Source organism: Diceros bicornis, chromosome 13, assembly GCF_020826845.1.
Source record: "Diceros bicornis minor isolate mBicDic1 chromosome 13, mDicBic1.mat.cur, whole genome shotgun sequence".
Classification (NCBI taxonomy): Eukaryota; Metazoa; Chordata; class Mammalia; order Perissodactyla; family Rhinocerotidae; genus Diceros; species Diceros bicornis.
This window is the reverse complement of record NC_080752.1, coordinates 47,766,001-47,780,936: the sequence shown is the minus strand read 5'-3', so window position 1 is coordinate 47,780,936 and position 14,936 is coordinate 47,766,001. Positions and strand designations below refer to the sequence as shown.

The window sequence follows — 14,936 nt, the reverse complement described above, 5'->3', positions numbered from 1 at the left end:
AGGATTGGGGAGAGTTGGGGTGGACACGTTGGGAGGGGTAAGCAGGCCAGAGAAGACCTACTACAGGCCCTGCCAGACCAGCGCCTGTCCACCTCCCGGTCTCTTATACCCTCCCCCAGGTCTCGGGGCTACCACCTTCTCCAGGATCCTTGATTTCCCACCTAAGCGCCTTTGCCCAGGCTGTTTCCTCTGCCTGGAATGCCCTCACCCGGAAAACTTCAGGCCACAGTTCAGATATCACTTCCTCTCCCCTGCGCACACAGTTATCATCACTCATGATAGTAAATCTAAAAGCACAAAGCCATAGGGAAGCCCCCATCATAGAAAAGCAGCTCCTTCCCAGCCTTCACCTAAATCTGTCCTCCTGTCACCATTTGTGTGAGTTTTTGTATCATGTCTGTCTCCCCCACCAGGGCAGGGACTAACTCAGTTTTCCTCCTTTCTACCCCCAGCATCTAGCACAGGGTCTGATACATAATAAATGTTCAAGAAATATGGCTGAATGAAGGCGGCAGATGGAAATGAGCTGCCTGGTCCACCACCGCAGGCAGATCCAGGCAGGTGTGGGACACACAGGAGTACAGGGGCGTGCAGGAGGGATTGGGTGCAAGGCCCAAAATGTGGTATAAATGAATCCTCACGGGTCTAAATGAGTGTGTGCATGCAAGATGCACCCACGTGTAAAACACACACGTGCATGAGCATGCCTGCGTGCACATAACAGACATGGCGTGTGCCATGACGTGAAAGGACGCAAGGAGGGGTACACGCAGCTGTGTGTCGTTTCTCGGGAGGGCGCGCACGGGTACACGCAGGTGTATCACCCTGCGGGTGGCAGGAGTTCCAGTGTGGTGTGTGTGCATCATGTGTGTGGACGTGCAGTCCAGCAGACATGCCTCCTGAACTCCTGCCTCCTACAGGCCCAGTTCAGGGCACCTCTGGTGGTGTTTCTGAAACAGCAGGGGAGCACCCCAAATTGGTATCAGTGGGGCAGGGGCAGCAGGGTCAAGGGTGAGAGTGGAACAGCTGACAGTGTGAATATGTACGAGTTCCTTTGGGGGGTACCCACCCAGCCAGGCATCCTCTCATTGAACCCCAGAACCTGAGATGGCTAGACTGTCCCCTCAAGGATCACGAAGCCTTTGCCCAAAGCTCAGAGAAGGACCCAGGTGATGAGGACCTCCCCAAGGATATCCGTGGCCACATGGATGAGGCAGGGACAGGGAGGAGGCTTTGGGCCCCAGAGCCAAATCCCTTGGCCTTCCCCACACCTTGTCCATAGATACCACTCAGCCCCTCCCTAAATCCTGCCCGGCCCCAGTCCGGGGTTCCAGGAAGTCGTCCCCACCACCAAAGCCCCCAACACTTCCACCCGCCCACTTCCTCAATCCCACCCAACTGCCAGGCATGGCACTGGGCCCTCAGGAGCCCTGTGCATCCAGGGACGTCACCTCCATTGTGGTAGTGAGGAGACCTGTGTGACAGAGGGAGCAGCTTCCCCAATGAGGGCTGTTCCTGCCTTCGAACCCCAAGGCACACACGGCTGGCAGCAGCCTGCTGGCACCTGGGGAGCAGAAAGCCCGGGAGGCACAGTGTCAGGAGGCCACTGCTGTCCCCGCCCACTTTCGTTTCCCTGATGGACAGAAAGGTCTGACTGGATCACCTGTGTGGTCCACCTCTCTGCAATCAGTGCACAACTTTAGATCTCAAACGGTTCTCCAACGATTGGGTATATGAACATCATCGGATACGGACTTTCCTGGGGCTACATGGAGAGATAACTGTCCTCTTGCCCCGAGTCCACCAAGCCTGTCCAACACCCTGGACACCGGCCTAGCATGGAGCTACAGAGTACAGAGGTACTCATTCATCCATCCATCCATCCATACATTCAACACTGAGCACTGAAGCTGCCTGCTCTCAAGGAGCTCACAACCCAGTGGGGAGAAAGAAGCCACTGAAGTCATCAAACCACAAGCTCCAAAGCACTAGGAAACCCTAACACTAACATCGCTTCCCAGGCGTTATTCACACGGGAGGTGCAGCACTTTACTCTTTGTAAAGAAAATCTTTCCAGCAACGACAACTGCCTGACAAGGGGAGGCTGGGGGTTCTGGTAAGGAGGGAGCTCCCTGCCATTCTCTCTGCCATTGCAGAGATGAAGGATGTCGGAAGGGGATTCCCCCTCTGTGCAGGTGTCGGGCGACGTTGGGCTTCCCCTCAACAGGTGTGGGATTCTAAGGAGGGGCCCCAGAGTGCTGGGTTCAAATCCCACAATGCCCCTGATGAGCTCCATGGACGTGGGCGAGTTCCCTAATCTCTCTGTGCCTCGGTTTCCTCATCTGTAAAATGGGTTAATAACAATGAGGATTAAATATATTAACATTTATACAGCCTTTTAATCACAGCCTAGCACAAAGTAAGCACTCTGGACGCTAAATAAGTAAGGCAATGAGAGTCCCTTTGTAAGATTCTCAATCACAGATTGGATCACGTGGAGACTCCAAGTGTCAAAGGTTCTGAGGTGGAAAGCTTCTCAGATGCTAAGATTGGAAGAGACCAGGATTCTTAGATCTTGTGATTTAATCATCTCATTATTTCCCAACAACAGCCTGGAGCCTCCCTGGGGAAGAGAGGACAGAGTTCCGTGTCATTTGATCTCCCAGGCGCTGCTCCTGGGCCACCGCCACACCGGGCTCCCCAGCATGTCCTCACCTCCACTAAAGCCCCAGCCACACCATGCTGGAACCACCTGCCCACTCGCCTGCATGGGTTGAAGCACGTTCCAGCAGTGTAGACAGGCCAGAAGTGCACATAAACAAATAAATGACAAAGTTTCAGACACAGCTAAGAGCCACAAAAGAAAATTAAAAGGCGGGGGCCAGCCGGATGGCGCAAGCGGTTAAGTGCGTGCGCTCCCCTGCGGCAGCCCCAGGTTCACCGGTTTGGATCCCGGGCGTGCACCGACACACCGCTTGTCAAGCCATGCTGTGGCGGCGTCCCATATAAAGTGGAGGAAGATGGGCACGGATGTTAGCCCAGGGCCAGTCTTCCTCAGCAAAAAGAGGAGGATTGGCAGATGTTAGCTCAGGGCTGATCTTCCTCACAAAAAAAAAAGTTATGAAAAAAAAGAAAATAAAAAGGGGCTGACGTGACCCAGAGTGACAGTGGGAAGCTATTACAGAGCAAGGTGGTCAGGGAACCCACTCTGAGGTGACAGCTTACTCGAAATCTGTGAAACAAGAAGGCGCCAGCCTTCAAACATTTAGGGAAAAATATTCCAGGCAGGAAGATGTGCAAAGGCCTTGCCAACAGGCTTTGTAAATTCCAGGCGCAGAAAGAAGCCAATGTGACTGGACGTGGTGAGACTCGGGGGCGGGGCGGGGGGAGGCGTGGGCAGCTGAGGTTGAGGATTGGGCAGGCCTGGACCATGAAGGGCCTTGGAGGCTGCAAAGGACTTTGGAGTTTTATTCATCAAAATGCCTAGGAGAGCCAGCCCTGATGGTCCCTAGTGGTTAAAGTTCTGCGCTCCAGCTTCAGCGGCCCGGGATCGCTTCCCGGTCGCGGAACCACACCACCCATCTGTCAGTTGCCATGCTGTAGTGGCAGCTCACATAGAAGAACTAGGGGCACTTACAACTAGGATATACAACCATGCACTGGGGCCTCAGGGAGAAAAAAAAAAGAGGAAGATTGGCGACAGATGTTAGCTCAGGGCGAATCTTTCCCTGCAAAAAAAAAAAAGCCTAGGAAACATTAGAAGAGTTTCAGCAGGGGAATGACAAGGCAGAGCAGGGCTTTCAGGGTCCCCAGATCATTTGGCTCATTCTGAAAACACCACGACTGTTTTCAAAATCAGGTAGGGCCTAAGACAGTAATCAACAATCCTTATAATTCAGTTGGTCTGTACTGAGCTCCTACCACATTCCTGGCCAGGGCTAGGAGACATGGCAGACATGCCTATTATCACTCCCCAAAACCCATGAGAGAGTCACAGAGAGCACCCCATTTTAAAGATCAAGAAACCGAGGCTCAGAAAGCGGAAGAATGTGCCCAAAGTCACACAAGCCATGCACCATACTATGCAAACTGTCAAGTCTGATTCACAAACGAGACTTGGTCCCAGGACCCAGATAAACCATTGTGACAGTCTGTAGAACTCCTTTGGTATTTTCATGTCTCCTCTTCTCCAAGAGACCTTCCCTGGGGACTCATGTAGGCACCCACAAACACCACCCTGGCAAATGCTTTACGCACCTGCAGTCTCACACCTTCTCTGTTGGCTTTGGAGCCCCAGAGAACTGTACGTGTATCTCACATGGTTGTCCAACCTGGGCAAGGTGAGCTGGGGATTGGATGGATGGATGGATGGATGGATGGATGGATGGAGGGATGGATGGGCGGATGGATGGACAGATGGATGGATGGACGGATGGATGGACGGACAGATAGAGGGACTACTGAAATGCCTAACCAATAAACTAATGAATGTACAATGAAAGAATAAAGGAATGATCTATCAAACCAATGAATGAATAAACTAACCAATGGCAGATAAATGAATGAACGAAGGAAGGAAGAAATGACTCACTTTACAGAGAGGCAGGGCAGGGAAGTGTCTGCCAAGGGAAGGGTGGGGGCCAGGCTAGCTTCAGACACAGTCCACACCTCACCCACACACCAGCTTCCCCTCTACCTGGGGCCATCTTGCCTCCACTCCCCAAGACCGCAGATAACCTATTTCTCAGCCCCTGGGACAAACCGAGGTCTCTGCCAAGTGTTGGCCATTCTAGTGCCTACAGCCCCATCACCACCACCACCACCACCAGCAATCACTGCTCTCCAGGGCCCAGAGGAGCCTGGCGATGGGTAGAACGGTTCAGTCTCCCCGAGGGTCTCACAGAGGAAGGGTGACAGGAGATCTGCGCTCTGGTCCTAAATGGGACCCAAATCACTGGGTGACTTCAAGCCAGTGGCTTCTCCTCTCTGAGCCCAGATGACCTCTCAGGACTTTTCCAGCTCTGACATTCTTTAGGGGGTAGGCATCTAGATTTTTACAGTCACTGCATCTGCAGAAGAATTTGAGAAATCAAAAACTAGCAGGTGGGAAAGAGTCTGGTCCACAAGCACCAAAGCCCGCCTAGGAAAAGGCCCAGACAAGGAGTCTAGAGGCTTGAGTTTAAGCCCTCCTCTGCCACTGCTCAACCTCTCCAAGCCTCAGTTTCCTAATTTCAGAATGGAGTTAAGTATCCCAACCTTGACAATTTCACCCCAACCGAGCGTCTGGAAGAGGCTGATATGATAACAACCATGCACAACACTGTGCAAACTGTAAAGTTCCATTCACAGGAAGGATTATGATGGCAGAGGCTGGGGAGAGGGATGGGGGACACACTGTCCCACTCCAGTCCAGTTCTGTCCAAAATGACTCTTCCAGGGATCAGAGCCCCAATGGAGAACAGTGGAGAGAGCCCAGAAGTGGGAGCCTGAACACCTGGGTCCCTGTCTCAGCTCTCCTTCTAACTGGTAGTGTGACTTTGGGCAAGTCACTTCCCCTCACTGGACTTCAGTTTCTCCATCTGAAAAATGCCTGGCTTGCTGCCCCATGGAGCCAGGACACAGACCAGGCGTGAGACTAGAGGGGTCTCCTGTTCAGGAGATGTTGAGGCAGAAGCTAGACAGACTCAGGGTCCTCCCAGGACAGACAGACTTTCCCAAAAGGGAAAGACCCAGGCCCAACCTGCCCTGGAGCCTTGGACAGCGCCAGCCACCCCAGATCTCGTGGGGCCAGCCTTCAGACTCCCTCTGCAGCCTGCAAAGCCAGCAGGCCCTGACCTATCCAGGGAGACACTTGAGAAACTTCACCGAAGTCCACACTGTCTCCGACAGAGGAGCCTCCAGGTGTCAGGCAAGGGTGACAGAACTGGGTAAGAGCGCACCACAGGGTAGACACTCAGAAGACCCTGATTAGCAAACCAGCCGCCTCCCACCATCAGACAACCTCTCCTGCCCCTCCCCTCAGACAGGACCCACTGGAGCCGCTGACCTGCACCCAGCCAAGAGCCCCCCATCTGGGGGCATTCACCACCAGATGCCATGTCCCGGTGCCGGGAGGCCCACCAGGTCGGGGAAGGGGATCTCTAACTGACAACTGCCAAGCACACTTGCCCGAGGGCTTGGGAGCCACTCCAGCGCCCAAGGCAGGATTCCCGCCTACAAGGGGGTCCCCGGCCACCCATGAAGGAGACAGGCCCACCCCGACACACACAGCTCGCAGGTCGGAGGGCTCCACACTGCTGGAGGGCAGGGTGGGGGACAGCAGGACGACTCCCCCATGCCAGGGATCTTAGGTGGAAACCCTGGGCCCACTCAGAGCCCCTTTTGCTAGCCCTCTCCCCCAAAATCTGAGGATACAGTTCCTTACAATGCCATTTTTATAGGGCCTCTTCCAAAAGACGCTTCCTGGTCCCCCATAACCCCCACCCCGAACCCTCCACATCCCCCCCGCAGATCCGAGAACACCGGCAGTTAACTTTTTCCCAAAAATCCCGCAAAGGCTGCTGGCTGGGGGGAGAAATGCGCCCCGAGATCCTTTCGCGGCATTTCACCGCCTTCCAAAAAAAAAGGAAAGAGCTTAAAAAAAAAAAAAAGAAAAGAAAACTTTCGGAGTTAACTTTAAATTCCCAACCCTCCCCCCTAAATCGCCCAGCGGCTTCCTTTTTTTTTTTCTTTAAAGTGCAATTGCATTGTGTCTCACCTCCCCGAAAGGCTCACGACTCTCGCCAAAGAAAAGGAAAAAAAGCCAACCCTTCGGGTGCCCCCTCTGCTTCCAGCCGCCTCTCCCACATTCTCAGACAGTTTTATTAAAATTTTCAGACAAAAGAAAAACAAAAATGGCAGCCTGGCTTATTTTTAAAACAGGACAGGGACGCCATATTCTGCAGATCTGCAAAAAAAGAGAGAAATCCGGCACTGGCCGCTCCACCGGGCCGGCTGCAAAGTGCGCGAACCGCGCCGTTTGCAATCCGTTTATTTGCATTAAGCCCCATGAATCATTGTTTACCGGAGAATTGCAGCAGGTTTGAATAGCCCGGCTTAAGAAAACACACACACACACGCACACGCACACACACACACACACGCACACACTCGGAGAGCAGACCCAGACACGCCGCCGGAGACACTTCCTACCCCGCGCGCGGCCGCCGCCGCCGCCGCCGCCGCTCCGGGCCCGGCCCCAGGCGCAGGCGGCCCCCGGCCCTCGGGGCGCCCCGGCCCGCGCTGACAGCGCCCGCGCCCCGGCCCGCGCCCCCGCCCGCAACTCGGCGCAACTTTCCCGCGGGCGGGCGCCGCCGCCGCCGCCGGGCCCGCTCCCCGCGCGCCCCGGGCCCGCACGGACCTGGCTGTGCTGGCGGCGGCTCCGGGACGCGGCCGCAGCCCCGCGCCCGGCGGCCCGAGCAGGGCCGGGCTGGGGCTCCGGCTCCGGGCTCCGGCTCCGGCTCGGTGCGGAGCCGCGCGCAAACCTTCCGGGTCGCCTGCTGTTCACTTCTGGGTTCTGCAAGCGCCGAGGCGGCGGCGGCGGCGGCGGGAGGCTGGGTCTGCAGCGCCGCGCGGCCCCCCGTGCGCTCGGCGAGCCCCCGCGCCAGGCGCCCGGCTCCGGGGGGGCCGCGTCGGGCCCCCGCCTCTCCGGCTGCGCAGCCCGTCCGGCCCCGGGGGCTCCCGCGAGTGGGCAGCGCCGGGGGCGGGCGACGGCGCGCGAGGGGAGGGGGCCGGCGGGGCTGGGGGCGGGCCGCGCGCTGGGGGCCCCGCTCGGGCCCCGGGGCCTCGTCTCGCGCTCGCTGCCGCCGCCGCCGCCGCCTCGCAAAGTTGCGCCGCGCCCCCCGCCCGCGCCGCGCCGGAGGCAGAGCCACAAAGGAACTCCGCGCCCCCCTCCGCCCGCCCGAGCCGCGCGGGGAGGGTACCGGCGCCCAGCCCTAGGCCAGCCCCTTCCCCAGCGCGGGGGCTCCCGGGGCCCCGGCGGCCGCGGCCATTGTCCCGCCCAGACCGGGCCGCCGCTTCGCCGTCCCCTCCCCGGTGATGGCGGGCTGGGGACCTGGGCCTGGCGGACCCCGGCCCCCACCAGGCCGAGCCCGCGCGGTACCAGGCTGCCCCTGGGGGTCCCTCTCGCAGACAGCAGGCTGGAGGGGCCCCCCAGGATGGGCCCCCACACCTGATAACCAACGATCGTGCTCAAAATCCAGGATGAGAGTTTTTTTTTTTTAAGACGAGGACATGGGGATGGGGGACAGAAGTTTGTACAGGCCAGGCCACCCCTCCCTCTGTAGGCTCCGGCCCTCCCTGGCCCTAGGCCCGAGCCCCCAAAGGGTGGGGCCGCCCGAGGCTGTCAGCGGCTCTTCACGCAGAGTCTATCAGAGGTGGCACCGGCTGTCCCCCAGCTCCAGACCTCAGAGCCATCTGTGTGTGACTCCTCCTCCCACCTCACCCTCCCCAGCCAATCAGTCACCAAGTCCTGCGGATTCGGCCTCCCCGGCTGTGTCAGCTTCCAAACTTCACTTCTACCTGAGGAGGCGGCCAGTCCTTGGGTCCTGTCACCGGCTCAGACTTCTGTGACACTTGCTGCTACCCAGCCTCTAGGCCACGATGAATCGAGGCTGGCGCTGCCCTCAGGGAGTACCCAGTCCCCTGAGAAGGACACACACACACACAATGACCTGCCAGTGTTTGCGGTCCTCCAGGAAGCATTTCCCAATTGGGTAAATAGTGGTTGAGGACCTACCAGCTACTACTGGCTGGAAACACAGCTATGAACAAATTGGGCAAAGCCGCTGCCCTCATGGAGCTTCCAGTCTAGCACAGGATCTCAAGGCTGTGAGCAACTGGAAGCAACTGGGCCCACTAGGCCATTTGTTTTCAAGCTCCAAGCCCCAAGCACAATGCCTGGCACAGAGCAGAGCACAAAACATATGTGTGACAGGAATTAGTTGGAATTACAAAGCACCCCAGCAGTGGGGGGGGGGGGCGTCCAGGGGGGTGTCGTTGGACAGAGGAGGCCATTATTTTTCCCAAGGAGGAGGACAGAGTCTTCAGACATTAGATCTAGGGTGAGCCGGATGGGAAAAGGTGAGCCTTCTGGTTTCCAGAAAAATAGGAGCGATAAGTATCAACCCATTGTTAAATTAATAAATGGGAGAGAAAAGACAAATCTCTCATACAGAAGAGTTTGAAATAATTTATGGAGCATCACTCTACTCCTTAGGTGTGGGCTGTGCGTGGTGACTTCCTCCCAAAGTGGACAAGATGGAAAAGGAGGGAAAAAGAGTAACTTCGCAGTGGAGAAACATGACAAACACGACCTCAGCCAGGGGATCAAGGTCAATAGCAACTGTTACAAATCATGTTGACAGTATGTACTCTTGATATTATGTGCCCAGAATGACACTTTACCTCTGTGGTCTTCCTCCCAATAACCTATAACCTCAGTCTTGTCCTGAGAAAAACACCAGACCAACTCGAATAGTGGGACATCCTGAAAAACACATTAACTAGTACTCCTCAAAACTGTCAAGGTCATCAAAAACAAGGAAAGTCCGAGATGCTGTCACAGCCCAGAGGAGCTTAAAGAGACATAACAACTAAATGTAATGTGGTGGGCTCAGTGGGGTCCCAGAACAGAAAAAAGACATTAGGTAAAAACTAAGGAAATCTTAATAAATGATGGACTTTAGTTAATAAAAATGTATCAGTAAAAGTATCCATCAGTAATTGTAAAAAATTATAACAAATATACTAACATAAGATGTTACTAATGGGGAGAATTGGGTGGGGATATATGAGAACTCTCTGTAATATCTTCTCAATTTTTCTGTAAATCTAAAACTGTTCTAAAAATAAAGTCTACTAATAAGAAAAAAAATCCTAAAAAAAGATACTAACCCATGTCATTGTTGATGTCATTGTTGTTCCATGAAATAACGCTTGACACAGCACCCAAGGCATTCTAAGTGCCCAACAAATGTTATGATGTTATTATCATCATCATTATTGTAGTTCTAGGCACTTCGAACAGCAGCACATGCAAAGGCACTGGAGTTTAGGGTGGAGAAGGAGATGGGAGACAGACTCTTGAAGGCTTTGACTGCTGAGCTGGGGTCTTTATAACGGATTTATGGAGGGAAGGTAACACGGTCTGGCCCATCTCTACCTCACCCGCCTCCCGTCTAACCGCCTGGAAAGCTATGCTCCAGCCAGACAAAGTGAGCTGCCCTCTCAGGCCTCACCATCTCTTTTCTAAGGTCTTTGCACGTGCTGTTCTCTCTGCCTGGAACACCCTCCCTCGTCCTTTCATCTCACCTTTCCTGGTCACCTTGAACTCATCCTTCAGGTCTTAGCTTAGACATTCTCTATGTCTATGCTATTCATAGGGTCTGAAGGGAGTTGGTCTGGGCTGAGATGCAGGAAGCCAGAGGCGGAGAGACTGAACTCACCTCTTTGCCACTGGTACCCAGACTCATCTTCCCAAAATCCAGCCACCTTTGATGCTGGGCCTTCCCTGAGCACACTGCGCACCTTCATGCCTCCAAGCCTCTGTTCATGCTGTTCCCTCTACCTGGGATCCTTAATCCTTTTGTCCCCATCTTTTCTCTTTCTGGTGAACACCTACTTATCAAGGCTCAGCTCAAACATCACCTCCTCTGTGAAGCCGTTCTAGGTTCTCTCCGTGGGAAGAGGCACTTTCTTCTGGTTCCCAAGAGCACCATGGTCCTCTATCCACACTGCTGGCAAGGCGCTTAACATGGTGCATTAGAATAAATGTTTGCTGAATGGATGGACAAAAGATGGGGTGGACAGCAAGCCCACTCTCGTTCTCTCCAATTCTTCAAATCCTCCTTATTCTCCTCCAGGAAGTCCTCCATGACTGCTCCAACCCACTGACCTCCCTCCTTCTTCTTTAACTTTTACATTTGAGCCCCTAATTATATTCTAACTATTGTGTGTATAAGTATCTGTTCCTTGAATTAGAGTAAATTCTTTTAGGAAGGAACCATGTCTTACATGGTCCGTTTTTTCACTCACTCAACAAGTATTTACAAAGCACCTACTTCTATGTCGCAGTTAGGGTCCCAGGCTCTGGAGAGGCAGTGAATAAGACCCAGGCCCTGCTGATAGAGCATTAGTTAAGATAAACAGTCAGGATAAACCAGACCATGCTGCAGTAACAAAGAACTCCAAAACCCCAGTGACACAACACAAGAGTATTTTATTTCTCGCTTGTGCCACATGCCTGTCCTTGGTTCTTGCTCTAGCCACTCAGAGACCTAGGCTGAGGAGTCTCTACCATCTTGAAGCTCATTCTCTGGAACACGTGGCCTTCTTTGCTACCATGGCAGGAGAAGAGAGACTGGAGAGTCGTGCACGGGGTTTACACTGCTTCAGCCAAGAAGGGACACACACCACTTCTCCTCGCCATCCACTGGCCAAGACTAGTCACATGCCCCTGCCCAACTGCAAGGGAGGCTGGGAAGTACAGTGTTCCTCTGGAAGGATAAGAGAAGTGGACATCAGTACACTCTCCCATAGTCTGTTCCAGGAGACAGAATGTAACAAATAATTAATCAAATAACTGTTTGATTTGTCTCCAAAGAGCTACAAAGGAGAGATCTGAGGTGTCTAGGGAGTGGGTAAGAGAAGATCAGGGACAGTTTCCCAGAGGAGGGGACATTTAAGCTGAGACCAAGGAAGAGATGAGAAAAGAGTGTTCTGGAGCCAGCCCTGATGGCCTAGTGGTTAAAGTTCGGTGCTCTCACTACTTTGGCGACCCAGGTTCACGTCCCAGTTACGGAACCACACCACCTGTCAGTTGCCATGCTGTGGCGGTGGCTCCCATAGAAGAACTAGAAGGACTTACAACTAGGGTATACAACCATGTACTGGGACTTTGGGGAGGACAAAAAGAAAAAGAGGAAGATTGGCAACAGATGTTAGCTCAGGGCAACTCTTTCCCTGCAAAGAAAAAAAGAAGAAGAAGAAGGCTGTTTCTGGCAGTGTGTGAAGATTCTGAGGCAAGGAGGAATTGTCATATTGAAGCGCCAGAAAGGACAATGGAGCTCGAGAAGAATGAGGAGGGACCGTAAATGACACTGAGAGCTCGACGTCCCAGGCGGGCCCTGGCAAGGATTTAGGATTTTAGCTTAAAAGCAATAGGAAGTCACGGGGAGGCAGGCATTAAACAGAGAAGTAATGTGGTCAGACTTCTCTTCAAAAGGCCGTGTGGCTTCTGGGGGAAGAATGGACTAGAATGAGGCAAAGACGGAAAGCAGGGAGGCCAGCAGGGAGACTTCCAAAGCTTTCCAGGTGAACAATGGGATGAATTAGACCAGGTGGCATTAGCGGAAGTGGACCAGTGCGAGACATATTAAGGACTCAGTGTCACCAGGACTTGGTGACTGACAGATGTGGGGAGTGAGAAAGTGGGAAGTGTCAGGTGACTCCCACTTTCTGCAGCCCCCATCGTGCCAAGCGCAAGGCTGTCTTCACAGCATCGCATCCCCAGCCTGTTCACAGTGGGCCCTTGATGCCAAGAGATTTCCATCTCCTCTCCTTGCCCTCTGCTCAAGCTAGCCTCATCCCTCACACTGGGATGTACCTCCCGTCAGAAGTAAAACAGCCTTAAGCATCAACACACGCACTTTCTACTTGGACCCCACAGGAGCTCTGGGAGGGAGGCTGACAGGGATGTGACCCCCCATTTCACAGGTGGGAACACTGAGGCTCAAAGAAGGAAAATGGTTGGCTAACTCTTGGGGCGAGGACTCCAGCAGAGGTCTTCCAACTCCTGGTCCAGAGCTCCTTTCACTGCAGCGCCTGGTACATGGTGGGTGCTATGTGACGTTCACCACGTGAATGAATGAATGAGCATGTGAGCTCTCTGCCCATTCATGCTCTTCATCTTTGCTCATTTTGTTTCTCTCAAGAAGGCCGTAGAGTTTAAGATTAGGTTCGAGAGTCCAATAGAGCAGGGTTTGAACCCTGGCTTTGTCACTTACAGGCTGGTGATTTTTTTGTGTGTGTGTGAGGAAGATCAGCCCTGAGCTAACATCCATTGCCTATCCTCCTCCTTTTTTTCCCCAAAGCCCCAGTAGATAGTTGTATGTCACAGTTGCTCATCCTTCTAGTTGCTGTATGTGGGACGCGGCCTCAGCGTGGCCGGAGAAGCGGTGCGTCGGTGCGCGCCAGGGATCCGAAGCCGGGCTGCCAGTAGCGGAGCGCGCGCACTTAACCGCTAAGCCACGGGGCCAGCCGCAGGCTGGTGATTTTAGGTAAGATTTTCCCTCTCTCTGTCCTTTAGTTTTCTCATATGCAAATTGAGCATGATAGTGCCTACTTCACAGGGCAAGTATTGAATGAGATCATGGATGGGTTAGGCCATAGCAGTGTTGGCTACCTGTGCTTCAGGGACCCACTCCCACCTCACCTCCCCTGGAAAATCTTCCCTGAGAACACCAGCCCACACTTCCCCACCCCCAATAGGAACGTCTCAAGCCCTTCTCATCTGTACGTCCAAGTTATAACACAGAGGAAAAGTCTCATTTAAATCCCAAACTGGCCACTCTGCCTTCTAGGGTGGTGGCATAATTCATATCAGTGTGAAACTGAATCTCTCCGTCCTCTCCACTTTATTAGGGGGTGGGCCTGGGAAGGAAAAACTTCCACCATTTCCTCTTGGTAGATTCAAGTATTTGGCCCTCTGAACAGACATATTAATTGAGTCTGGGATATACCAAGGTTGTCCATGAGCTGAAAAGGAGATGGAAGCCTAAACTGCTTTACAGGATAACATGATGGGGATTGTGGCCCCCAAGTCTCTACGTGGTCTGGCCCCTGCCAAAACCCTCCATCCTCAACCAGGAGCAATTTCCCCTTGGCCACTGTGCTCTGTCCACACAGGCCTCCTGTGAGTTCATGGAAGGCATGCTGATTCCTTTTGCCGCACAGCGTCTGTAGGACCCTCCTGTTGGCATGTGCTCTCCCACCTGACCACACCCACCATCTCCCCCCTTCACCTAATGAACCCCTCTTCACTCAGCATGTATGACTCATAGCCACATCCTGAGGGTGGCCTTCTGTTATCTTCAGGGTGTTCTCAGAGCTCCATGGACTTCTTTTTTCCACACTTATCTCAGCTGTAATTCTGCATTCAGATTTCTAATCCCATGATTTGACATCAGACTGTAAACTGAGTCCTCAATACGTATTTGTTCATTCATTCATCTAATAAACAATGATGGGGATTGAATTTTTGAAGGTGAAGGGGCTCAGAAAATGAAGAAGCTGAAATATGTGAACATTGTCTTGAAATTGGAGGATGATCAGTAAGATGGGAGAGCTTGAGGAGAGAGAGGTGGCCAGGGGACAGGTGGCTGCAGGAGTTATAAAAACAGGGCTATCTATTATTCAACTTTCTGCCCTTTGCATTGCTATGATACAACCCCCAGTCTGTTTCCTTAAACCTTTTAGTAAAATGAGCTACACACTGAATGTTGGGTTGGCCCTGGGTTGCCTGGATTGGCACTGAGCAGAGAAGAAAGATGGGCAGAGGAGAGAGCAAAGGTGCATTGGGAGCAGAAAGTCAGAGCTGGAAGTGACCAGGCCTTTCTAAGTCACTAGAATTTGAAGGAATCTTGGGGCATCATTGATTTCCACAAGATGTGAGGTAGGAAATTCCAGTCCATTTTTATTTAAATCTCAAAGGACTAGGAAACTGGGATTTAAATAGGAAGAACGTTGTAATGGATCAGCAATGTTCTCCATGGGCAGCAACAGCTGGTTACGTAGACCAGCCTTATTCAGGGGCTCCCAGGTCTGCAATTAAGTTTAGTGTTTGCTTAGCCAGAGGGTCAAGACTGTGTCTTAGTCATCTTTTGTGTTCCTACCATTAG

The 14,936-nt window shown here is 53.3% G+C and overlaps 1 protein-coding gene across 2 annotated transcripts in view; it reads right to left on the bottom strand.

The window, feature by feature from the left end:
- The window catches only part of ZNF362 (zinc finger protein 362), a 38,738-nt gene extending 30,932 nt beyond the window's left edge, over nt 1-7,806 (bottom strand). Inside the window, exon 1 of one of the 2 annotated variants that reach the window (XM_058553597.1) lies at nt 7,400-7,806. The gene's annotated coding sequence lies outside the window, so the exon portion shown is untranslated. The remainder of the gene's footprint in view (nt 1-7,399) is intronic. The other variant, XM_058553599.1, reaches the window with a different exon arrangement.
- Nucleotides 7,807-14,936: the final 7,130 nt, after the last annotated feature.